General features: G+C 40.1%; 1 protein-coding gene across 6 annotated transcripts in view; it reads right to left on the bottom strand.

Annotated features, from left to right (window-relative positions):
* Positions 1 to 18,139, bottom strand: part of LOC126355145 (cingulin-like) — a 507,535-nt gene that overhangs the window by 298,528 nt on the left and 190,868 nt on the right. The window lies entirely within an intron of this gene.

Here is an 18,139-nt window from a genome sequence, read left to right on the forward strand (position 1 = left end):
GTTTTTAAAGCAAAAGTGGGTAGTTCAGAGTAGCTTGTCCTTATATCTTATTCAGTCTCACTCCATGCACACTCTCTTGATTCCTTTACTATACAGTTCTCCAGAAAGTAGCACTTCATTCTTAACTTTATGACATTCTTTAAATTTCTATTCCACAAATGGCAAAAGTCATTTCTATAAAGGCATTGTGCTATCTGCCTTTGTATAAATATAATTTTCAATTTGCGTACTAATAGCATTTGTTTCCACTGTTCTAAGTAAGACTTTTTGTATACTGCACCAAGTGGAAGTTCAAAATTGATGAATATAAAGAATATCTTTAGTCATCAATTATTTTGAAAATCTTTAACCAAACTTGAAAGTTGGGATACATGGATTTATTTATGTGATAGGAGGCATCAACAGAATTGTAAAACCGGAAAAACACTATTTTCCTGAATGTATCTTTCTCTCTGCAGCAGAGTGTGCACTGTTTGAAACTTTTGCATATTCTTTCTTCTGGGAGTGTTAATCCAACAAGATATGCATGAGAGCTTCTGTGAAGTTTGGAAAATACCGGAGAGGTACTAGGATTGAAGCTGTGAATATAGGTCAAGAGCAGAGCCCAGATTTTTATGTAATTATGTATTCTTTTTCTTTATTCCTGTACATGTAAAAACTGTAAATGTTCATGAATTATGTTGCCAGTGTTGATATATTTCTATTTATCATTGCATGTTTTTATATTTTTCACTATAATTACTTGTTTTCTGCACACACTTACAAAAATGTCCAAATCAGACTTACTATAAAAGATGAAGATGGGAAGTAAATTAACACTTAAAATTACATTTCAGTGCAATATAACATACTAAATTGCACTTTGAGTTGGATTATGATGGACTCGCTTGAGTTGGATTATGAAAGAGGTGCTTCTGCTTAATCTTCTAAAATTCAGAATTTCAGTTCACTGAAGAAAAACAGGTACAATAATCATAATGTTTGCAGCACTTTAGTAGACATTAATGGGTTTCAAAAGGGCTTTGTGTGCTGCCAAGATTGGCAAGGGGTAAACATAAACAAGCAGCCCAAAATGTTCTGACTACTAATTACTTTTACCGTGTCAGAATTGTGAAGTGTGTGCACCAGGAAACATTAGCCAAATTGCACTTCACACAAGTTCACAGCTGTATGTGTTCATGATCTTTCTGTTGCCCATAAATTAAGATCTTGGGTTACAATGGATGATGCTTTCACAACCAATTCGTTGTATTGATTTATGTCAGGTGTGCAATAAGTGAAGTGGGTGGTCTGTGAAGCCCTGATTTCAACAAAAGTGATGTGCAAACAGATAACAAAGCAGTTTAACCATAGAAGAATCAAATGTTTTTCATGCAGGTGCAAGGACTCCAAACTTTACAAATGAATTGTTCCATGACACATGCGCCAATATGGTTGTTGTGTACATTCCTAGCACAAACTGAACACCATGTTTCAATAACAGTACCACAGACAGATTATTGAAGAATTAACAGTAAGGAAAATTTGTTAAAATGCTCTGGTATACATCCATAGCAACTTTGCATTACATACTAGTAGCATTAAAGAATTAGTATCTATTAGATTGGCTTTGCATAAACTGTTGAGGGTGTCAAATACAGCCTCACAGACATTACAAGTGACATTCAGCACAGTGTAGTGTATAAGCTTGAAGTTTTTTTGCCAGGAAAGCCAGATAACTTGACTGTTGCTACTATCAGCAATATCCTCAGTGGTGGAGAATAAGATGTGTCAGTGGAACTCTCCAGGAATATTTCATGAACTAAAATTTGAACCAGCAATATCCTGTGATATGTAGAGGTCATTTCCCTACTACAAAAACAGCCTTTTTGATCAGCAACATTCTATAAATACAGAGAATTTTAAACTTACTGGCAGATTAAATCTGTGTGCCGGACCGAGACTTGAACTTGGGACCTTTGCCTTTTGCAGACAAGTGCTCTACCAACCTAAATGACCTGGTGGATGACATTGGAAGTTCACTGAGGCTTTTTGCAGATGATGCTGTGGTGTATCGAGATGTTGCAACAATGAAAAATTGTACTGAAATGCAGGAGGATCTGCAGCGAATTGACGCATGGTGCAGGGAATGGCAATTGAATCTCAATGTAGACAAGTGTAATGTGCTGCGAATACATAGAAAGATAGATCCCTTATCATTTAGCTACAAAATAGCAGGTCAGCAACTGGAAGCAGTTAATTCCATAAATTATCTGGGAGTACGCATTCGGAGTGATTTAAAATCGAATGATCATATAAAGTTGATCGTCAGTAAAGCAAATGCCAGACTGAGATTCATTGGAAGAATCCTAAGGAAATGCAATCCGAAAACAAAGGAAGTAGGTTACAGTACACTTGTTCACCCACTGCTTGAATACTGCTCAACCGTGTGGGATCCGTACTAGATAGGGTTGATAGAAGAGATAGAGAAGATCCAACGGAGAGCAGTGCACTTCGTTACAGAATCATTAAGTAATCGCGAAAGCGTTACGGAGATGATAGATAAACTCCAGTGGAAGACTCTGCAGGAGAGACGCTCAGTAGCTCGGTACGGGCTTTTGTTAAAGTTTCGAGAACATACCTTCACCGAAGAGTCAAGCCATATATTGCTCCCTCCTACGTATATCTCGCGAAGAGACCATGAGGATAAAATCAGAGGGATTAGAACCCACACAGAAGCATACCGACAATCCTTCTTTCCACGAACAATACGAAACTGGAATAGAAGGGAGAACCGATAGAGGTACTCAGGGTACCCTCCGCCACACACCGTCAGGTGGCTTGCGGAGTAAGGATGTAGACGTAGATGTAGAGCTACCCAAGCACAAATCACGCCCCATCCTCACACCTTTAATTCCAACAGTACCTTGTCTCCTACCTTCCAAACTTCACAGAAGCTCTCCTGAGAACCTTGCAGAACTAGCATTCCTGGAAGAAAGGATATTGTGGAGACATGGCTTAGCCACAGCCTGGCACACAGTTTTAATCTGCCAGAAACATTAAAGTACTGCCAGCCATTTTGGAGTCTACTTCTGTGAGTCACAGCCACCAGGCTATGGGGGACACGGTGGGGGAGGGGATGGGGAGGGGGCAGGGGGCACTTGAAGACTACAAGCAGCCATTCCTGCCAGTCACAATGGTACCTGACTGAAGATGACGACTGAGCAGATCTTCCTTGTGTGAAAAACGAATCTGTCAGACTACAAGCTTATTTGACTTGGGCAGTGCATGTAAGGCTTTACCAGCCATATGCCGGGATTGTCCTTAAGGCTCTCCTCCACATCACTGTTGGGACTCGCATCCCATCTTCTTCCCATAATGGCAACCATCATCAGTTTTCTAGGGCAAACCCAAGCTTAACTATGAACAATGAGAGCACTGAAGCGCTGGCAGATGTTGACACTCATGCTAGGCTGTCGGAACATGCAGACCACCACTTTGCTCTGCATATGGCCATGGAACTGACTGCGGGCAGCACCAGAGACTATGACTGTAGATTCCTTGACAGCACTGACATGCCAATTAGTGCATTCCTGGGATGTGGATGCAGCATGGCTGCTACCAGCTCATACTGAGGAGGAGAATGAATCACAGTAAAATTCTCAACAATAAATGGATGTTAATTTAATGCTGTCTCATTGATGCTTGGTTGTCACACAGGTCCTCACCACCACCTCTCCACTTGACCATCCTGAATCCTCACCTGGATCACATCCAGCGAACCAGCACAATATGGAGTTAGACGTGTTTATGCCAACGCCATTGTAGTAGATGAACCAACCTGTGCATCATCAGCAGCCGTCATCAAGATCTGTCATTATGTGCTCTTACATACCAACCCTGTATCAGGCAACTGGTTGCAGAATTTCATAATTGCAAGACCTCCTTGCAGGAGTGTCAACAAGCGAGGAAATGATAGCATTTCATCATGTTAGCAGGTCAGGTGGAAAGCAGGACATCAGTGCTTTGTGCGAACTGGGTAGCTATCATCAGCAGGAGCTTCATAAAGCAATGCGACTGAGAAGTATCACATCACCTTGTTACGTGAAGTAAGAAGCCACATCATTAATGCAAGAAGGAGTACTGAATATTGCTATGGACCAGTCTGTTGGTATAAAAAATGTGTTAAGCAATCAGGGCATTATATGAATTGTTGACATATTCATATTAGAGAAGCCTTTGTGGTCATTAGAAGTGACATTGAGTGAACACCAGCCGATATTTCACACTATAAATACTCCAGCATTTGAGTTCAGAAGGGAGTTGGTCAGGAGGATTGATGGTGTACAGGATGCATGTACTCGATTCCCTGACATGTTATTAACATTGGATATAAGTCTGTTGTAGATTTCCTGCTCCTACTCAACCCTACCAACAGCTGCCAAAGAGATGTGTTCCTCTCTGTAAGCACCAGTCATAAGTTTGGCACTGCTGACGGCTTCCAAAGCAGATGGGAAGGTCTGGGGGTCTTCTGTGTTGATTTGGGCCAGGACACCAGTGTTCCTAACACTTCAGCAGAGCCACGGCATCTACCTGCATGGCAGGCCAGGGTTGGCCACCATACGTAAGCCACAAATACACATGCCTCTTCTTTGAGGGTGATGGGTGGAGACACAGCATTCACTTCCTGATTAGCTGCTGGGCACTCACGGCATACCCAGACAAGCAGTGCAGAAGACCGCCATAGCATTGTTGAAGGAGAGATGTATCTGCAGAAATAAATGGTTAAAATCACTCTTCTTTGACTGTGCCCACCGGCAAGCACAGGTTACAGCTATCTCCTCTTCCCTAAGGGACCGGCAAGTGGTGAACTGGGAGAGTGCCTCCTGATACGCAAGCCATCTGCCACACCTCCCAGTAGCCACCATCTGCAAAAGTGGTGTCAGAAGTGTTTCTTATTATGCCTACCACACCGGCATCATGAGCCTGTATGAGGGTATTTTACCAGAGCCATGCAGCAGTAGTAGCAGTTGTGGGGTGAGTTGCTGAAGAAATTTCTTACTCAAACAAATATTTGTTTTAGTTTTGATTATGTCAGATTAGGATGCAGCCACTTGATAGTATCTTTGGTGAAACAGTGAACCAGCTAACATGTCTGAGTTTAAGGAGAACTGTAGGGAAGTGTGCTTAGTACCAGTATTGTGTAAAATGTGTAACCTGTCTGGTCATAGTGTGCCTTGTGATAGATATGTTCCTGTCATCTGTTCCACATGTGGGAATTACGGTCATGCAAAAAAGGACTGCAATAAGTGTTGTTAGTTGACATGAGATGGAGTAATAAGCAATTTTTTATATGTTTTGTGTGGTCATCTATAGCAAGTAGAGCTTATTTTGAGAAGGAAATTGCACAAATATGGTGCAAATGCGAGCAGCTTCTACCGCAGATACAATTTCTACTCTAATGCAGCAGGTTAAGTTATCACAGGAGCAGAATGAGCAGAGGCTCAAGAACTGTGTAATTTAATGGTTGATTTGATACAGTTGGGGGTCTGATATGTCTAAAGCAGTACTACCAGTTCCATTACCATCCATAGATCCTACAGCCGCTGGCCTTATTCCCACTTTTCCTGGCAAACCATCGGAGGATGTGACTATTTTTGTACAGGATGTGTTATCCATTGTTAGCTTGTGCAACTGGTCTGAGCAGACATCACTGCAGATGGCCAAATTGCGCTTGTTGGGTGAGGCTAAGGTGTACATTATGTACCATGAGGTTTTGGGTAAGGTTACTATGTTTACAGAATTGGCAGGCAGATTACGGCATCTGTGCAGAAAACAGAATAGTGAACGGTGAAAAATTTAGTAATTTCAGGCAGATGTCAAATGAGACAGTGGAAGCATTTTTTGATAGAATATGGAAGTTGAGCGAGCAAACTTATGAGTTGACTGGCAAACCAGTTGTGGACACGGTATTACTGAAAGAAGTGGAGGACAGGGCACCAGATGTGTTCCTAAGGTGGATTTCTCCAGAATTTTCATGCAGAATAATGATGGAGAATCCACACAATGTATCTCGGGTATTGAGAATAGCTAAGCATATGCAAGAGGTAGTAGTGCTACTAAGCCTCGAAATGAGCAGGAACTGTTTATGTCAAATAAAGTATGCCACCTCTGTGGGCGGAAGGGTCATGTAAAAACTCAGTGTCATCAACTACAATGTTTTAACTGTCAATAGTTTGGGCATAAAGCATGTGAGTGTTGGTTGAGGAAGCAGAATGACTGTAAAGGGTAAAAGAAACTGTTAAATGGCAACAGGAGTCTTCTGACCATTGGGAAGCATTCCCAGTAAAGAGAAGTGCAGGTAAATCACACGCAGACAGATTGTTCTTTAGTGGCTTGGATAAACGGGAAACAGTGTGAGTTTTTGAGGACTCAGGGGCATATATATCAGTAGTGAGTCTGGATCTCGTAGATAAGAGCAGACTACAGGAACCAAGGTATACATTGCGTGCAGTGGGTGGCAATGCAGTAGATGCTATTGAGACAATACGGCTCAGGTTTAAGATAGAAATGTAAGGTTTCGTGAACAAATGGAGGTGCTGCTGATTGTGGGACAAGGTGTTGCTGTGATACTGGGGTTAGTTTTTCTGGTTAGGCATCATGCTAGAATCGATCCCTGGCAACGAATGCTTGAACTAAATTGTAAGCTATTTCAATTGAGGGACTACAGTTGCAAATGTTTCTGTATCACAAGATGCACCTGTTGCAAAGGTAGCATCAGATAAACTGTGTATAAATGCATTAAAGATTGATTTGCATGACAGAGTACCAGCAGGTACAAGAAAAGTAATCTGGGTACCAGCACATATTGATGTTCCGCAAGATGTAGTGTATTTGGTAAACCACTAGTGAGTAATAATGTGTTGGATGAGCAACAGTACTTTGTATGTAGATGTATTACGCATACAAGAGACATTAGAGGCCAGGTTATGGTGCCAATAAACCTGGATAATTTAGGGGAATACAAAGTTATTCTCTCAAAGGGGTTGCTTTTAGTCACGTTAGAAGTTTATGAGGATGAGGACAGGAGGATTATGTGTTTTTCCCAGTGAAACAGAATGAACTGTCAATTTGTCTGTATTGCAAGGGAAGGTGAAGCACCTGAAGGGTGAGTATAGATCATTGAAGGAAACATTGTTAGTGAGGTATAGGATTTGTTCAATACACAGGGAGTGTTATCAGCCATACCAGTCACACAACACATGATACCAACACAGAATCATTCACAAGTGTTTAGGAAACAGTATCGAGTGCCAAAGCATTTACAGCCCTTAATAGAACAGTCTGTAGATCAACATTGCAACATTGCAACAGTGCGTAGTCCAGCAGCAGGGTCTTTGTGCCTAAAAAATCAACAGTTGGAACACAGAAATATTGATTTTGGTGTGAGTATAGATTTTTGAATGAGAAAACAGTGTCAAATACAAACCAGGAGTTAAAAATGCAAATGCTGATGTGCTTAGTAGGAAGATAGGAGCAATACAGGTTTCAAGATTTGATTTTAAAAATCTAAAGAGAGAAAAAGTGAAGGATAAGGAGTGTCAAGTATATTGTAAACAGCCATAGTTTGTCATTCAAGATGGCATACTGTGTAGATCAACTAAGTGTGGAGTAAGTGTGGTAGTTCCAGCAGCTTTATGGACAGAGGTACTATAGTAAGCTCATGATCATATACTGTCAGATCACAGGGGGTACAAGAACAACAGACAGAAGGGTAGTAGAGAGGTTCTGTTGGAGAACAAGACAGGCTGTTGTGGAACAGTATGTAAAGAACTGTATTCTGTGTGCAAAATGTGCTGATTTGAGTCACCAGAAGGTGTAAATGCAAAGGTTACCAGAGTCTGATAATCTATTTCAAATGATAGGAGCTGATATCTTAGGGTCACTTCACAAGAGTCAGTCAGGTAACAACTACTGTAGTGAACGCTATGCTGAATCATTGGATTCTTAAGTTCAGTGTGCTGCAAACAATTATCACAGACCAGGGGACTTATTTCATGTCTGATCTCATTAAGCAATTGTGTCGCTTACTGAAAGTTAGGACATTGTGTATGAGTCCATTTCACCTGAAGACAAATGGTCATACAGAAAGAGTGCATAGGACTATACAGAAAGTGCTGAGTCACATTGTCATGTCACAGCATTTGGACTGGGATATATACCTAGATTTAGTCATTTGTGCTTACAATGCACAAACACATACTGGGACGGAATTATCCCCTTATGAGGTTGTGTACGGACATAAAATGCCATCTCCATTCAATAAAATTCAACCAAAATTAGGGAAAGATGGGAAAAATGTCAAGGTATTTGGTAGAACTCTAAGGGATGCTTGGTAGAAAGTCAGGAAGGTCAACACAAAATCATTGGAACACTAAGCAAGAGTAGGGCTGAGTAGGAGGAAGTTGCCACAGTACCAAATAGGTCAGTGGGTATTACATGTAAACCCAATCGCTCTGAAGGGAAAGACCAAGAAGTTTTTAACGAAGATTCAGGGTCCTTACCAAGTGACTGAAGTAACATTGCCTGTAAATGTGAAGTTGCAGTTACCAGGATGAAATTCAGTAGTGCATGTGGGTAGAATTAAACACTTTCATGGAGCAGTAGATACTTTGCCTCAAGTACTGGGAGACGTACTGCATAAAAAATGGAAGGGTAATCATAGATCTGGGGATAGATATGAAACGCAGGTGTAATTTTAGAATTTCTGCTTTGTTTATGTTTATGTAAGGTTTTGCATTGTATCTGTATTTTTGATTTTCTCTCTCTCTCTCTCTCTCTCTCTCTCTCTCTCTCTCTCTCTCTCTCTCTCTCTCTCTCCAGAACAGGAAGAGTTTGTATGCAGACTATGTTCTTTAGGTAATAGCAAAGATATTGCCAACATGGTTTGTATTGTGTGTGATGGTATGATCAGCATAGGGGCCCAGGGATTTGTCAATCAACCATTGGACAGCAGGATTTTGTTTGCACAACAAATGGATGTGGTGCTCATGAATCACTGATGGTCACTGAGATTGACCTTTAACATGTAGAAGCTAAGGAATGAAGTGAGAAATTTACAGGTGATGTTTTTGAATATATTTGGCGAAGCAGAATGGTATCATATGTTAACCCTTTAACTGCTCTGGATGTGTTAAAACGTGCACCTTTGTACCTGTCCCTGTGTGCTCTGAACATGTTTACACGCACCATCAGTCCTTCTACCTGGCACTCTGAACATGTCTATGCATAGACATACTCAGAGTATCAGGTAGAAGGACTGGTGGTGTGCGTAAACACATTCAGAGCACACAGGGACAGGTACAAAGGTGTGCGCGTTAACACGTCCAGAGCAGCTAAAGGGTTAAAGGATATTCAGAGCGAGTAAATGGAACTTAAGTTTTCATATGATAACATGAGGGAGCAGTTACATGAAATACATTGTATGATTCTGTATTGTTTGTACAAAGGAAGAGAGGATGGTTAAATGCAGAAGATAAACTGTTGAAAACTGTGTCGGGCATAGCAGATATCAATGATATTTTGAGTTTGAATAGCACTGTAAATCAGAAGCAGGACATGGAAAGACAAACAGCTACAGTAGTGGATTGGCATACAATACAAATTTCTGGTGTGGAACAGGAATTTCTAAATATAACTACGGCTATGCACAGAGTAACAGTTGAGTCACAGCAATATGATAATGATACCATGATTACCATGCATAAGGATTTGGATATCATGCAAAATCTTCTGAAGACACTGGACAGTAAGATACATAAAGCTAGGTTAATGCAAGAGCTAGAAAATAGCTTGAATGATGTGAGGGTAAATGTAGAAGGATTCAGGAAGCTATCCATCAAACTACACATAGACAACTAACCACTATGCTACTTTTTTCATGTTTCTATTGCAAAAGTTTATTCTGACAAAGCACAGGTGTTTATCAATGTACAATTTCATTAACTAGTATTAACTCACGATTTCATTGTTATACCATTCATGAATATGGAGTCCCATTGATAAATGGTTTAATTTTTCTGTAAAAGAAGTATTACTAGTATCGGAACAGCAAGAGAGACACTTCCTTAGTTATGGCAGTAAAACATGTTGATGAATGTATAAGTGAGATGATTACTATTTGTCATACATGGGTGGTGCAGACAGACAAGCGGTCATGTGAATTACAATTATTTTTTGGGAACATGAATACACCAGATTGTAAAAAGGTTATTATGAAGCCACAAATGTATTTTCAAAGAGTTGGAAATCATTGGATTTATTCTGTGTATAACCTGCAAATGGTGCCAATGAACTGTTATGAAAACAAAGTTTTTCACAAAAGATGAAAATAAAATTACAGCTTAGTGGGTTATTGGTTAATGGAACAAATTGTGACATAGTGGGGGAAGACTGTCATCTGCCAGCAACTATCATGGGTACTACGGTAATCAGTAGCAATCAACCAGTGTTGTATTGGCTGGAGAATTCAACTATCATTTTACCTAGTCAGAATATTTCTTTCCTAAGTGATACTCTAGACACTACAGTATTGCATAGTTTAGATAAATTCATTGATGAGGAGAATGGGCAAGTTGCCATGGATCAGGTATTAAGATATAAACAGGAGTTTCATTGTAAACAGAAGCAAAGTACAATTACCATTAGTGTAACAGCCTCTACCATAACTGCAATACTAGCAATCATTTGTGCAGTTTATCTTTTCCTGGGGTGTAGAATGACGGAAGCAGAATGTAAACCTACACACAAGATTACTCTGAAATGAATTACACCAGAAAGCATAGACCATGAGTGAGGTATAAGGGTAAAATTAGTAAAGTTTTGTAAATAGTACCATAATTTATTGGACCCAGAATTCTTGGGTCAAATTTTCCTAAATGGGTGAAGGGGGGTGTTACCTACCTTCCCTGTATCTGACAGCTGGCCACAGGATTTCACAATTGCAAGACCTTGTTCGCTTTGTGTTCCTTGCGAGAGTTGTGTAGGTAAATGATGCAGGAGCCCCAGGATACCGTATAGTTAATGTTAAAGTTAAGCATTGGCAAAGACATTAATTGTGAATATGTGGTGGGGCACAGGCAAATGAAGAGACTTTCATTCAGTTATTTATATATGATTTTGTCAGACTCTATCGTATGTAGAAATTTTGTTATGCTGTACTACTTGGAGTATGATGGGCTATGAGTCTTTTGTATCATATGTGTTTCTGAATAAGAGAAGACTTAATAACAGTGTTAAGCATTTTTATTAAAGTGAAATAGAATCAAGTCAAGAAAAATTCCTTCATATTTTGCATCATTTGGGAGTCACTGGTGTTTCCTGGAGTCAGCTGCCTGCATCTACAATCGAAATGGAGGAACAGAAGTCCACAGTCATATTTTCATAAAATTAACAGAAGGAGAAGCTCTCAGGAGATGAGAAAAATATATATATATATATATATATATATATATATATATATATATATATATATATATATATAAATAAAACAGAAAGAAACTTCCACATGGGAAAAATATATTAAAAATAAAGATTCCAAGACTTACCAAGCGGGAAAGCGCCGGCAGACAGGCACATGAACAAAACACACAAACACACACACAGAATTACAAGCTTTCGCAACTGGCAGTTGCTTCTTCAGGAAGGAAGGAAGGAGAGGGAAAAATGAAAGGGTGTGTTTTCCCCTAAGGGAAGTCTTTCCGCTCCCGGGATTGGAATGACTCCTTACCCTCTCCCTTAAAACCCACACCCTTTCATTTTTCCCTCTCCTTCCTTCCTTCCTGAAGAAGCAACTGCCAGTTGCGAAAGCTTGTAATTCTGTGTGTGTGTTTGTGTGTTTTGTTCATGTGCCTGTCTGCCGGCGCTTTCCCGCTTGGTAAGTCTTGGAATCTTTATTTTTAATATATATATATATATATATATATAAAGTGAAAGAACAATAGTACAATTTTGTACATCCAGAACATTTCATAATAATATTAATATTCTCTCTTCATTGCAAGCAAAAGGACATTTACCAATCAATTTCTTTCATTCCTTTTCCTTTAAATAATTTTTTTATTATAGTACCAAGTGTCAATAAGGACAACACGAAACAACCACATTTTGTCACGTTAGCATTTCAGGTGAAAAGCAGGACATCAGCGCTTTGTGCGAACTGGATAGCTAGGACCAGCAGGAGCTTAGTAAAACAATATGACTGAGAAGTATCACGTCACCTCGTTATGTGAAGTAAGAAGCCGTGTTGCTAATGCAAGAAGGCGTATTGAATATTGTTACGGACCAGTCTGTTGCTGTAACAAATATGTTATGCAAATAGGGTGTGATATGAATCGCTAATAGGTTAATATTAGGAAAGTCTATGCAGTCATTATAAGTGATGTTGGGTCAACACCAGCCAATATTTCACACTATATATACTGCAGCATATGAGTTCAGAAGGGAGTTGGTCAGAAGGACTGATGGTGTACAGGACGCGCATACTCGATTCCCTGAGATGGTGTTAAAGCGGGTATAAGTCTGTTGTAGATATTCTGCTTGTACTCAACACTGCCAACAGCTGCTGGAGAGACGTCGTCTTCCACTCTGTAAGCACCAGTCACGAGTGCGGCACTACTGACAGCTTCAAAAGCAGATGGGAAGGCCTGGGGATCTTCCATGTTGACTTGGGCCAGGACACCAGCATTGCTGACACATCAGCAGAGCCATGGTGCCCACTCATGTGGCAGGCCAGTGTCTGTGCACTTCTCGACCACACAACAACCGTCATTGTGGTTCAGACAGCAGAGATGAGCCACTGTTATGGGAGGGGATCGAGGACCTCCTAGACCAGTGTGTATAAGCCACATACACAAAAGCCAGCTTCTTGAAGTGTGTAGGGTGGAGACACAGCTTCCTAAGTAGCTGCCAGGCACTTTCAACACACCTGGGCAAGCAGCACCAGAGCACTGCTACAGCATCACTAAAGGAGAGATGTATTTGTAGAAATAAATGGTTAAAAGTCACTCTTCTTTGATTGTGCCCACTGACGTGCACAGGTTTCAACCACCTTCTCTTCCCTGAGGAACCGGCAAGTGGTGAACTGGGAGAGTGCCTCCTGACACACCATCCATCTGCCACACCTCCCAATAGTCACTATCTGAAGTGCTGTGGTGAGTGAAAAGTTTTTGTTGGCCTGTTTTCTTTTTTCTTTAATTTTTGAGCCATCTTGAGTCAAGGGAATATTCATATGAACTTCAGATCAAAATTGTTCGACCACAGGAACCTGCAGATGTCACTATTCCTGGATAACTGCAGAGAGAAATATTTACAGTTGGCATGAATTATCTCGTATTTGAGCAATACCTGTAATTTATGATATTTGCAGGATGTTTGACCACAAAGCATAGTAGTGCAATGAGTCCTAGTGGGCCATGATACATGGGAAGGGTTAGTGTAATTGTTTTGCTTACTGATATAGTGTCAGTACACTGTGTTCTCAATTTTTCTGTAGCATAATTCAGAACGGAGGTTACACAATGACCAGAAGTGCCTGCAATGACTTCAAGTGAAGCCATTGAACTTCTGAAGAGTCAGGCTGTCACATTACTCCAGGATAAAGTTAAACAAATATATGTTAATGAGGAGTTGCAGAAGGAATTGGAAGTGATACAAACTGTGTGTTGGGCACATGCAATCCCAAGAGTGGACACTAAGACCACAGAGAATATACGTGTCCCATCCACTGATCCTGTGGCAGCCACTCTCATTACGTCTTCTTCTGGAAAGATCTCTAAGGATATGTTAGTCTTTGTTGATAATGTGAAGGCAGCAGCTAAGTTAGGGAATTGGTCTGAAAAATATGTCTGTATATGGTTACATTACATTTAGTGGGTGATGCATAAAAGTGTCACACATACTTTAAATTCCTTAGTAAAGTACAGATGTTTGACCACCTTACTAAGATACTTGTCCAATGATATTGTAAGCAGAATAGCGTCAGGTTTTTCACAGAAAATTTCATTAGATTAATGCAGAAGTACACTGAGGTGATAGATGGGTTCTCTGACTGAACTCTTAATGTGAACTTGCAGACTTACAAATTGATGCACAATGTAGAAGAAGACAGAGTTCCCTTGCGGAAGCAGAGAATAGGGCCTTGGACATATTCTTAAGGATCAATTTGGTAGATATGTCATTACAGGTGGGGATGGAAAATCCTAGTGATTGTCCTCAGCTACCAGGATTGCCACGCATCTGGAAGACATCAGTGCTGCAACTCAGAAACAGTGAACATCGTGTCCCATCCTTTGACATCAAGTGTTACAGACTGAAACATGTCAGACACGTAAGAAAGCAATGTGACTAGCCACAGTGCTTTGATTATGGTGAGGATGGGTATAGGGTACTTGACTGTAAAAGTAGGAAGCAAGATAAACAGAATCAAAGGATGTGTTCATCAAATGCAAATGGGACTGCCTTAACTATCTAAGGTCATTTCCAATATAATGGTACACTGCAAGGATGAGTGCAGAGATGGACTGTTGCCTGCTTCACACAGGAAATAATGAGGGACATAAATTCTTGGCAGACAAGGGTGCACATGTGTCAGTCGTTAGTGTTAACCTCTTAGGGATGAAAAGACTTCAGTATCCACAATATAGGTTCATGGAGTGGGCAACAATGAGGTGCCATTATTGGGAACAACACTGCTCACCCTTAGCGTTGGGGCAAAGAGTTTCAAGGAGCATATGGAAGTGATGCCACATGTTGGTGAGGGGTGCTGTACAGTTTTCAGACTTGATTTTCTGGACAAACATAATGCTATAACTAACCTCTCATGATGTACAATCAAGCTTGGTAGAACTTTCTTCCCACTGGCAGAAAGAGTTGCTAACTGAAACACTGTTGTAAGATCATAAGATGTGCCTGTCATGAAGGTATTGCCAGCTAAATTGTGTACAAGTACACAAATGGTTAAATTGTGAGATAACATACTAGCAAAAACAGGAAAATTGGTCTGGGTTAGTGTAGGTGCAGACTTGCCAAGGGAATTGTGTATGATAGAACCATTGGACAACAATGAGAAATTTGGTAAATCACATTATACACATGGGGTGCAGGAGAGTAGTTGCATTATGGATGTAGATGGCGAATCTATGGTTCTGTGGGTTTGGACAAATTTTGGTGTGGATGTAGTTAGTCTACCAAAGGGCCTACTCATTGCCAGTTTGACTGTCTTAGAAGAAAATAATACTGACAGGTTGAGCTATGGCCTTAGCCACAAGCAAACCATTAGTAATTCTACACTATATGAGAAAGTTAAACACTGGCAAGGGAAAGACTGGGAAGACATGGGAGTTTTATTGCTTAGACTCATGGATTTGTTCAGTCCAATGGGTCCATTACCAGTGACATCCATAACACATCAGAGGATGCCAACAGGAAGCAAGGCTTTGGTGTATAGGAAACCATACAGGCTCCCAAATCATTTACAGCCACTGATGAAGGAATTCTCTGGCCAGCAATAAGGTAATGGAATCACTGAACACAGCAACAGGCCCTGGGGTGTGAGCACTGTAATTTTGCCAAAAAAAAAAAAAAAAAAAAAAAAAAAAAAAAAAAAAAAAAAAAAAAAAATTGTATGGCGCCAGGAAACATAGGTTCTGATGCAGTTATCGGTAGCTCAATGCTTGGGCTATCATTGTTGCATATCCCACCGATAACATTATAGAAACACTCAACAATTTAGATCAATGTAGACACTCATCAACCATGGATTTGAAGAGTGCGTATTACCAGCATCAAGTAGTTCCAAAAGACCAGCTGAAGACAGCCTTTATCACGCCATGGGGGCACTACCAGTATTGTGAGATTTCAGTTGGACTCAAGAATACACTGGCTACATTTCAGAAACTCTTGAATGGATTGCTTCAGGGATTGATACCTAAAAGATCTATGGTCTACCTTGTTGCATCAAACATGCAGTGCCAAAAGTTCCCATTCACTCAATAATGGATTAAAGTGTCTCAGGCATGTAATTAGTCAGGAAGGAGTAAAAACTGACCAGTCGGTAATATCAGCAATTTGAGACTTTGTTCCACCACAGACTACAAAACAGGTACAATCATTCCTATTCCTCTGTAAATATTACAGTAAATGTGTGAGAGATTTTCTGAAAATTGTTGAGCTCTTGACTCTTTTATTGAAAGAAAGAGTGAATTCCAATTGGTCAGTTGAGTGTCAAGCTGAGATTTGAGATGTTAAAACAGCCATTCATATCAAGTTCTGTGTTGGTATTTCCTAACTTTGTGCAAGTGTTCATACTATTGTGTGATGCGAACAATACACAAAGTGGTTGTGTTTTGATTCAAATTGAGGATAAACGAAAACATCCAGTGGCTTAATTTACTTTGCTGCCTGTCACATATGTGACAAGGCAGTTGAAAAAGCAGAATGTAATTATTTTATAACATAGAAATAAATGCTAGTTGTTATTTATGGTATTACCTCATTTCAGTGCTGTTTATATCGACAAAGATTTAAAATAGTTAAGTATCATGCTTCTCTTAAGTAGCAGTTGGGATTAAACAAACCTTCCAATAGGTTGACATGGTGGGCATTGAAGCTAAGTGAGTTTAATTATGAAGAGGTACATAGACCTGGGAAAAGGACACAAATGCAGACACACTAAGCATTATGTTTGGGGCTTTGCAAGCACTAGGTAGAAGCTTGTCTGAGTGGCAGAAGGCACAAGCAGCAGACATAGAGGCATTTAGATTGCAGTCACAGCTTTAGATGCTTGATGCCTTGCCATGTGGAAGTATGAAATCTGGACCACGTGTGACATTTCTTGCATCATTTGGAAATGAAGAATTGCGACAGGATTTCCAGAAGTGTCAAAACCTTTTGAAATGCTCATCTTAGTTACCCCAGGGGTGTTCAATAAGATAGCAGCTGAAAATAAATATATTCTGGCAATGGTATACCACAATTCCCAGTTAGTACCAGTGGTAGTAATTCCAGACCAGTGAGCTAGCTCAGTGGTATATGCAATGGATATTAACATTTGGGATTTCTGATACTGTAACTGCACCTCAGAGTAAAAGTTTTATGTTGGAACTGTTGAGGCAGTTGTGTCACTTGCTTTATGGTCAAGTCTTTGCACTAGTCCTTTCCATCCATAAGTGAATGGATGAACTGAGAACATTCTAATTTCTAAAATGTTTAGTCATTATGTACAAATGAGGGTGCTTTGAAAAGTTCTGAGAATCACCATGAGAGGTCAGCACTAGTGCAATGAGTTGTTCACATGATATTCATTGGACTGTTGCCTGTAAACAGGTGCCACGTCTGTGATCTTCGAAAAGAGCTGTGGTGGTGATGTGGCTCTGTTGTTGTTCCTACATAGTGATTTGTGAAGACGGAAAAAATCGAGATTCAAGCAGTAATTAAGAACTTCATAAAGAAAAGTATGAAAGCAAAGGATATTCATGCCAATTTCCAGAATACACTGGGGAGACTCTGTCCCTTCACATTCAACTGTTGCCAAGTGGCGAAATAAATTTAAATTTGGTTGGGGAGCTTAGATGATGATCTGCACAGTGGTTGGGCAATATGTATCACTACTCCTGAAATCATTGCAAAAGTGCACAAAATGGTCATTGAGGATTGCTGATTGAAAGTGTGTGAAATTGCTCACACTTGCCAGATGTCATCTTGAAGGGTATGTCATATTTTAACTGAAGAATTAGAAATGAAAAAAAATCCCTTGCAATTGATGCATGCCTGCACGCATGTGCTGTTGCCATGGCAAAATTACACGAACTAAGGTATGAATTGTTGCCACACCTGCCTTATTCACCTGATATGGCCCCATGGACTAAGTCTTGGTGAACTAAAATTCACTTCAAACAAAGAATTGATAGCCAGAGTTGACAACTATTTTGCAGGCCTGGAGGAAACTCATTTTCAAGATGGGATAAGGCACTGGAACATCATTGGCCTAAGTGCATTAATCTGCAAGGCAACTACATTGAAAAACAAAAAACGTTTCAGTGATGTAAGCACTTTATTTCTAATCCATTCCGAAACCTCTTCCAACCACCCTCCTAATCAGCAT

This window comes from Schistocerca gregaria, chromosome 1, assembly GCF_023897955.1.
Source record: "Schistocerca gregaria isolate iqSchGreg1 chromosome 1, iqSchGreg1.2, whole genome shotgun sequence".
Taxonomy (NCBI): Eukaryota; Metazoa; Arthropoda; class Insecta; order Orthoptera; family Acrididae; genus Schistocerca; species Schistocerca gregaria.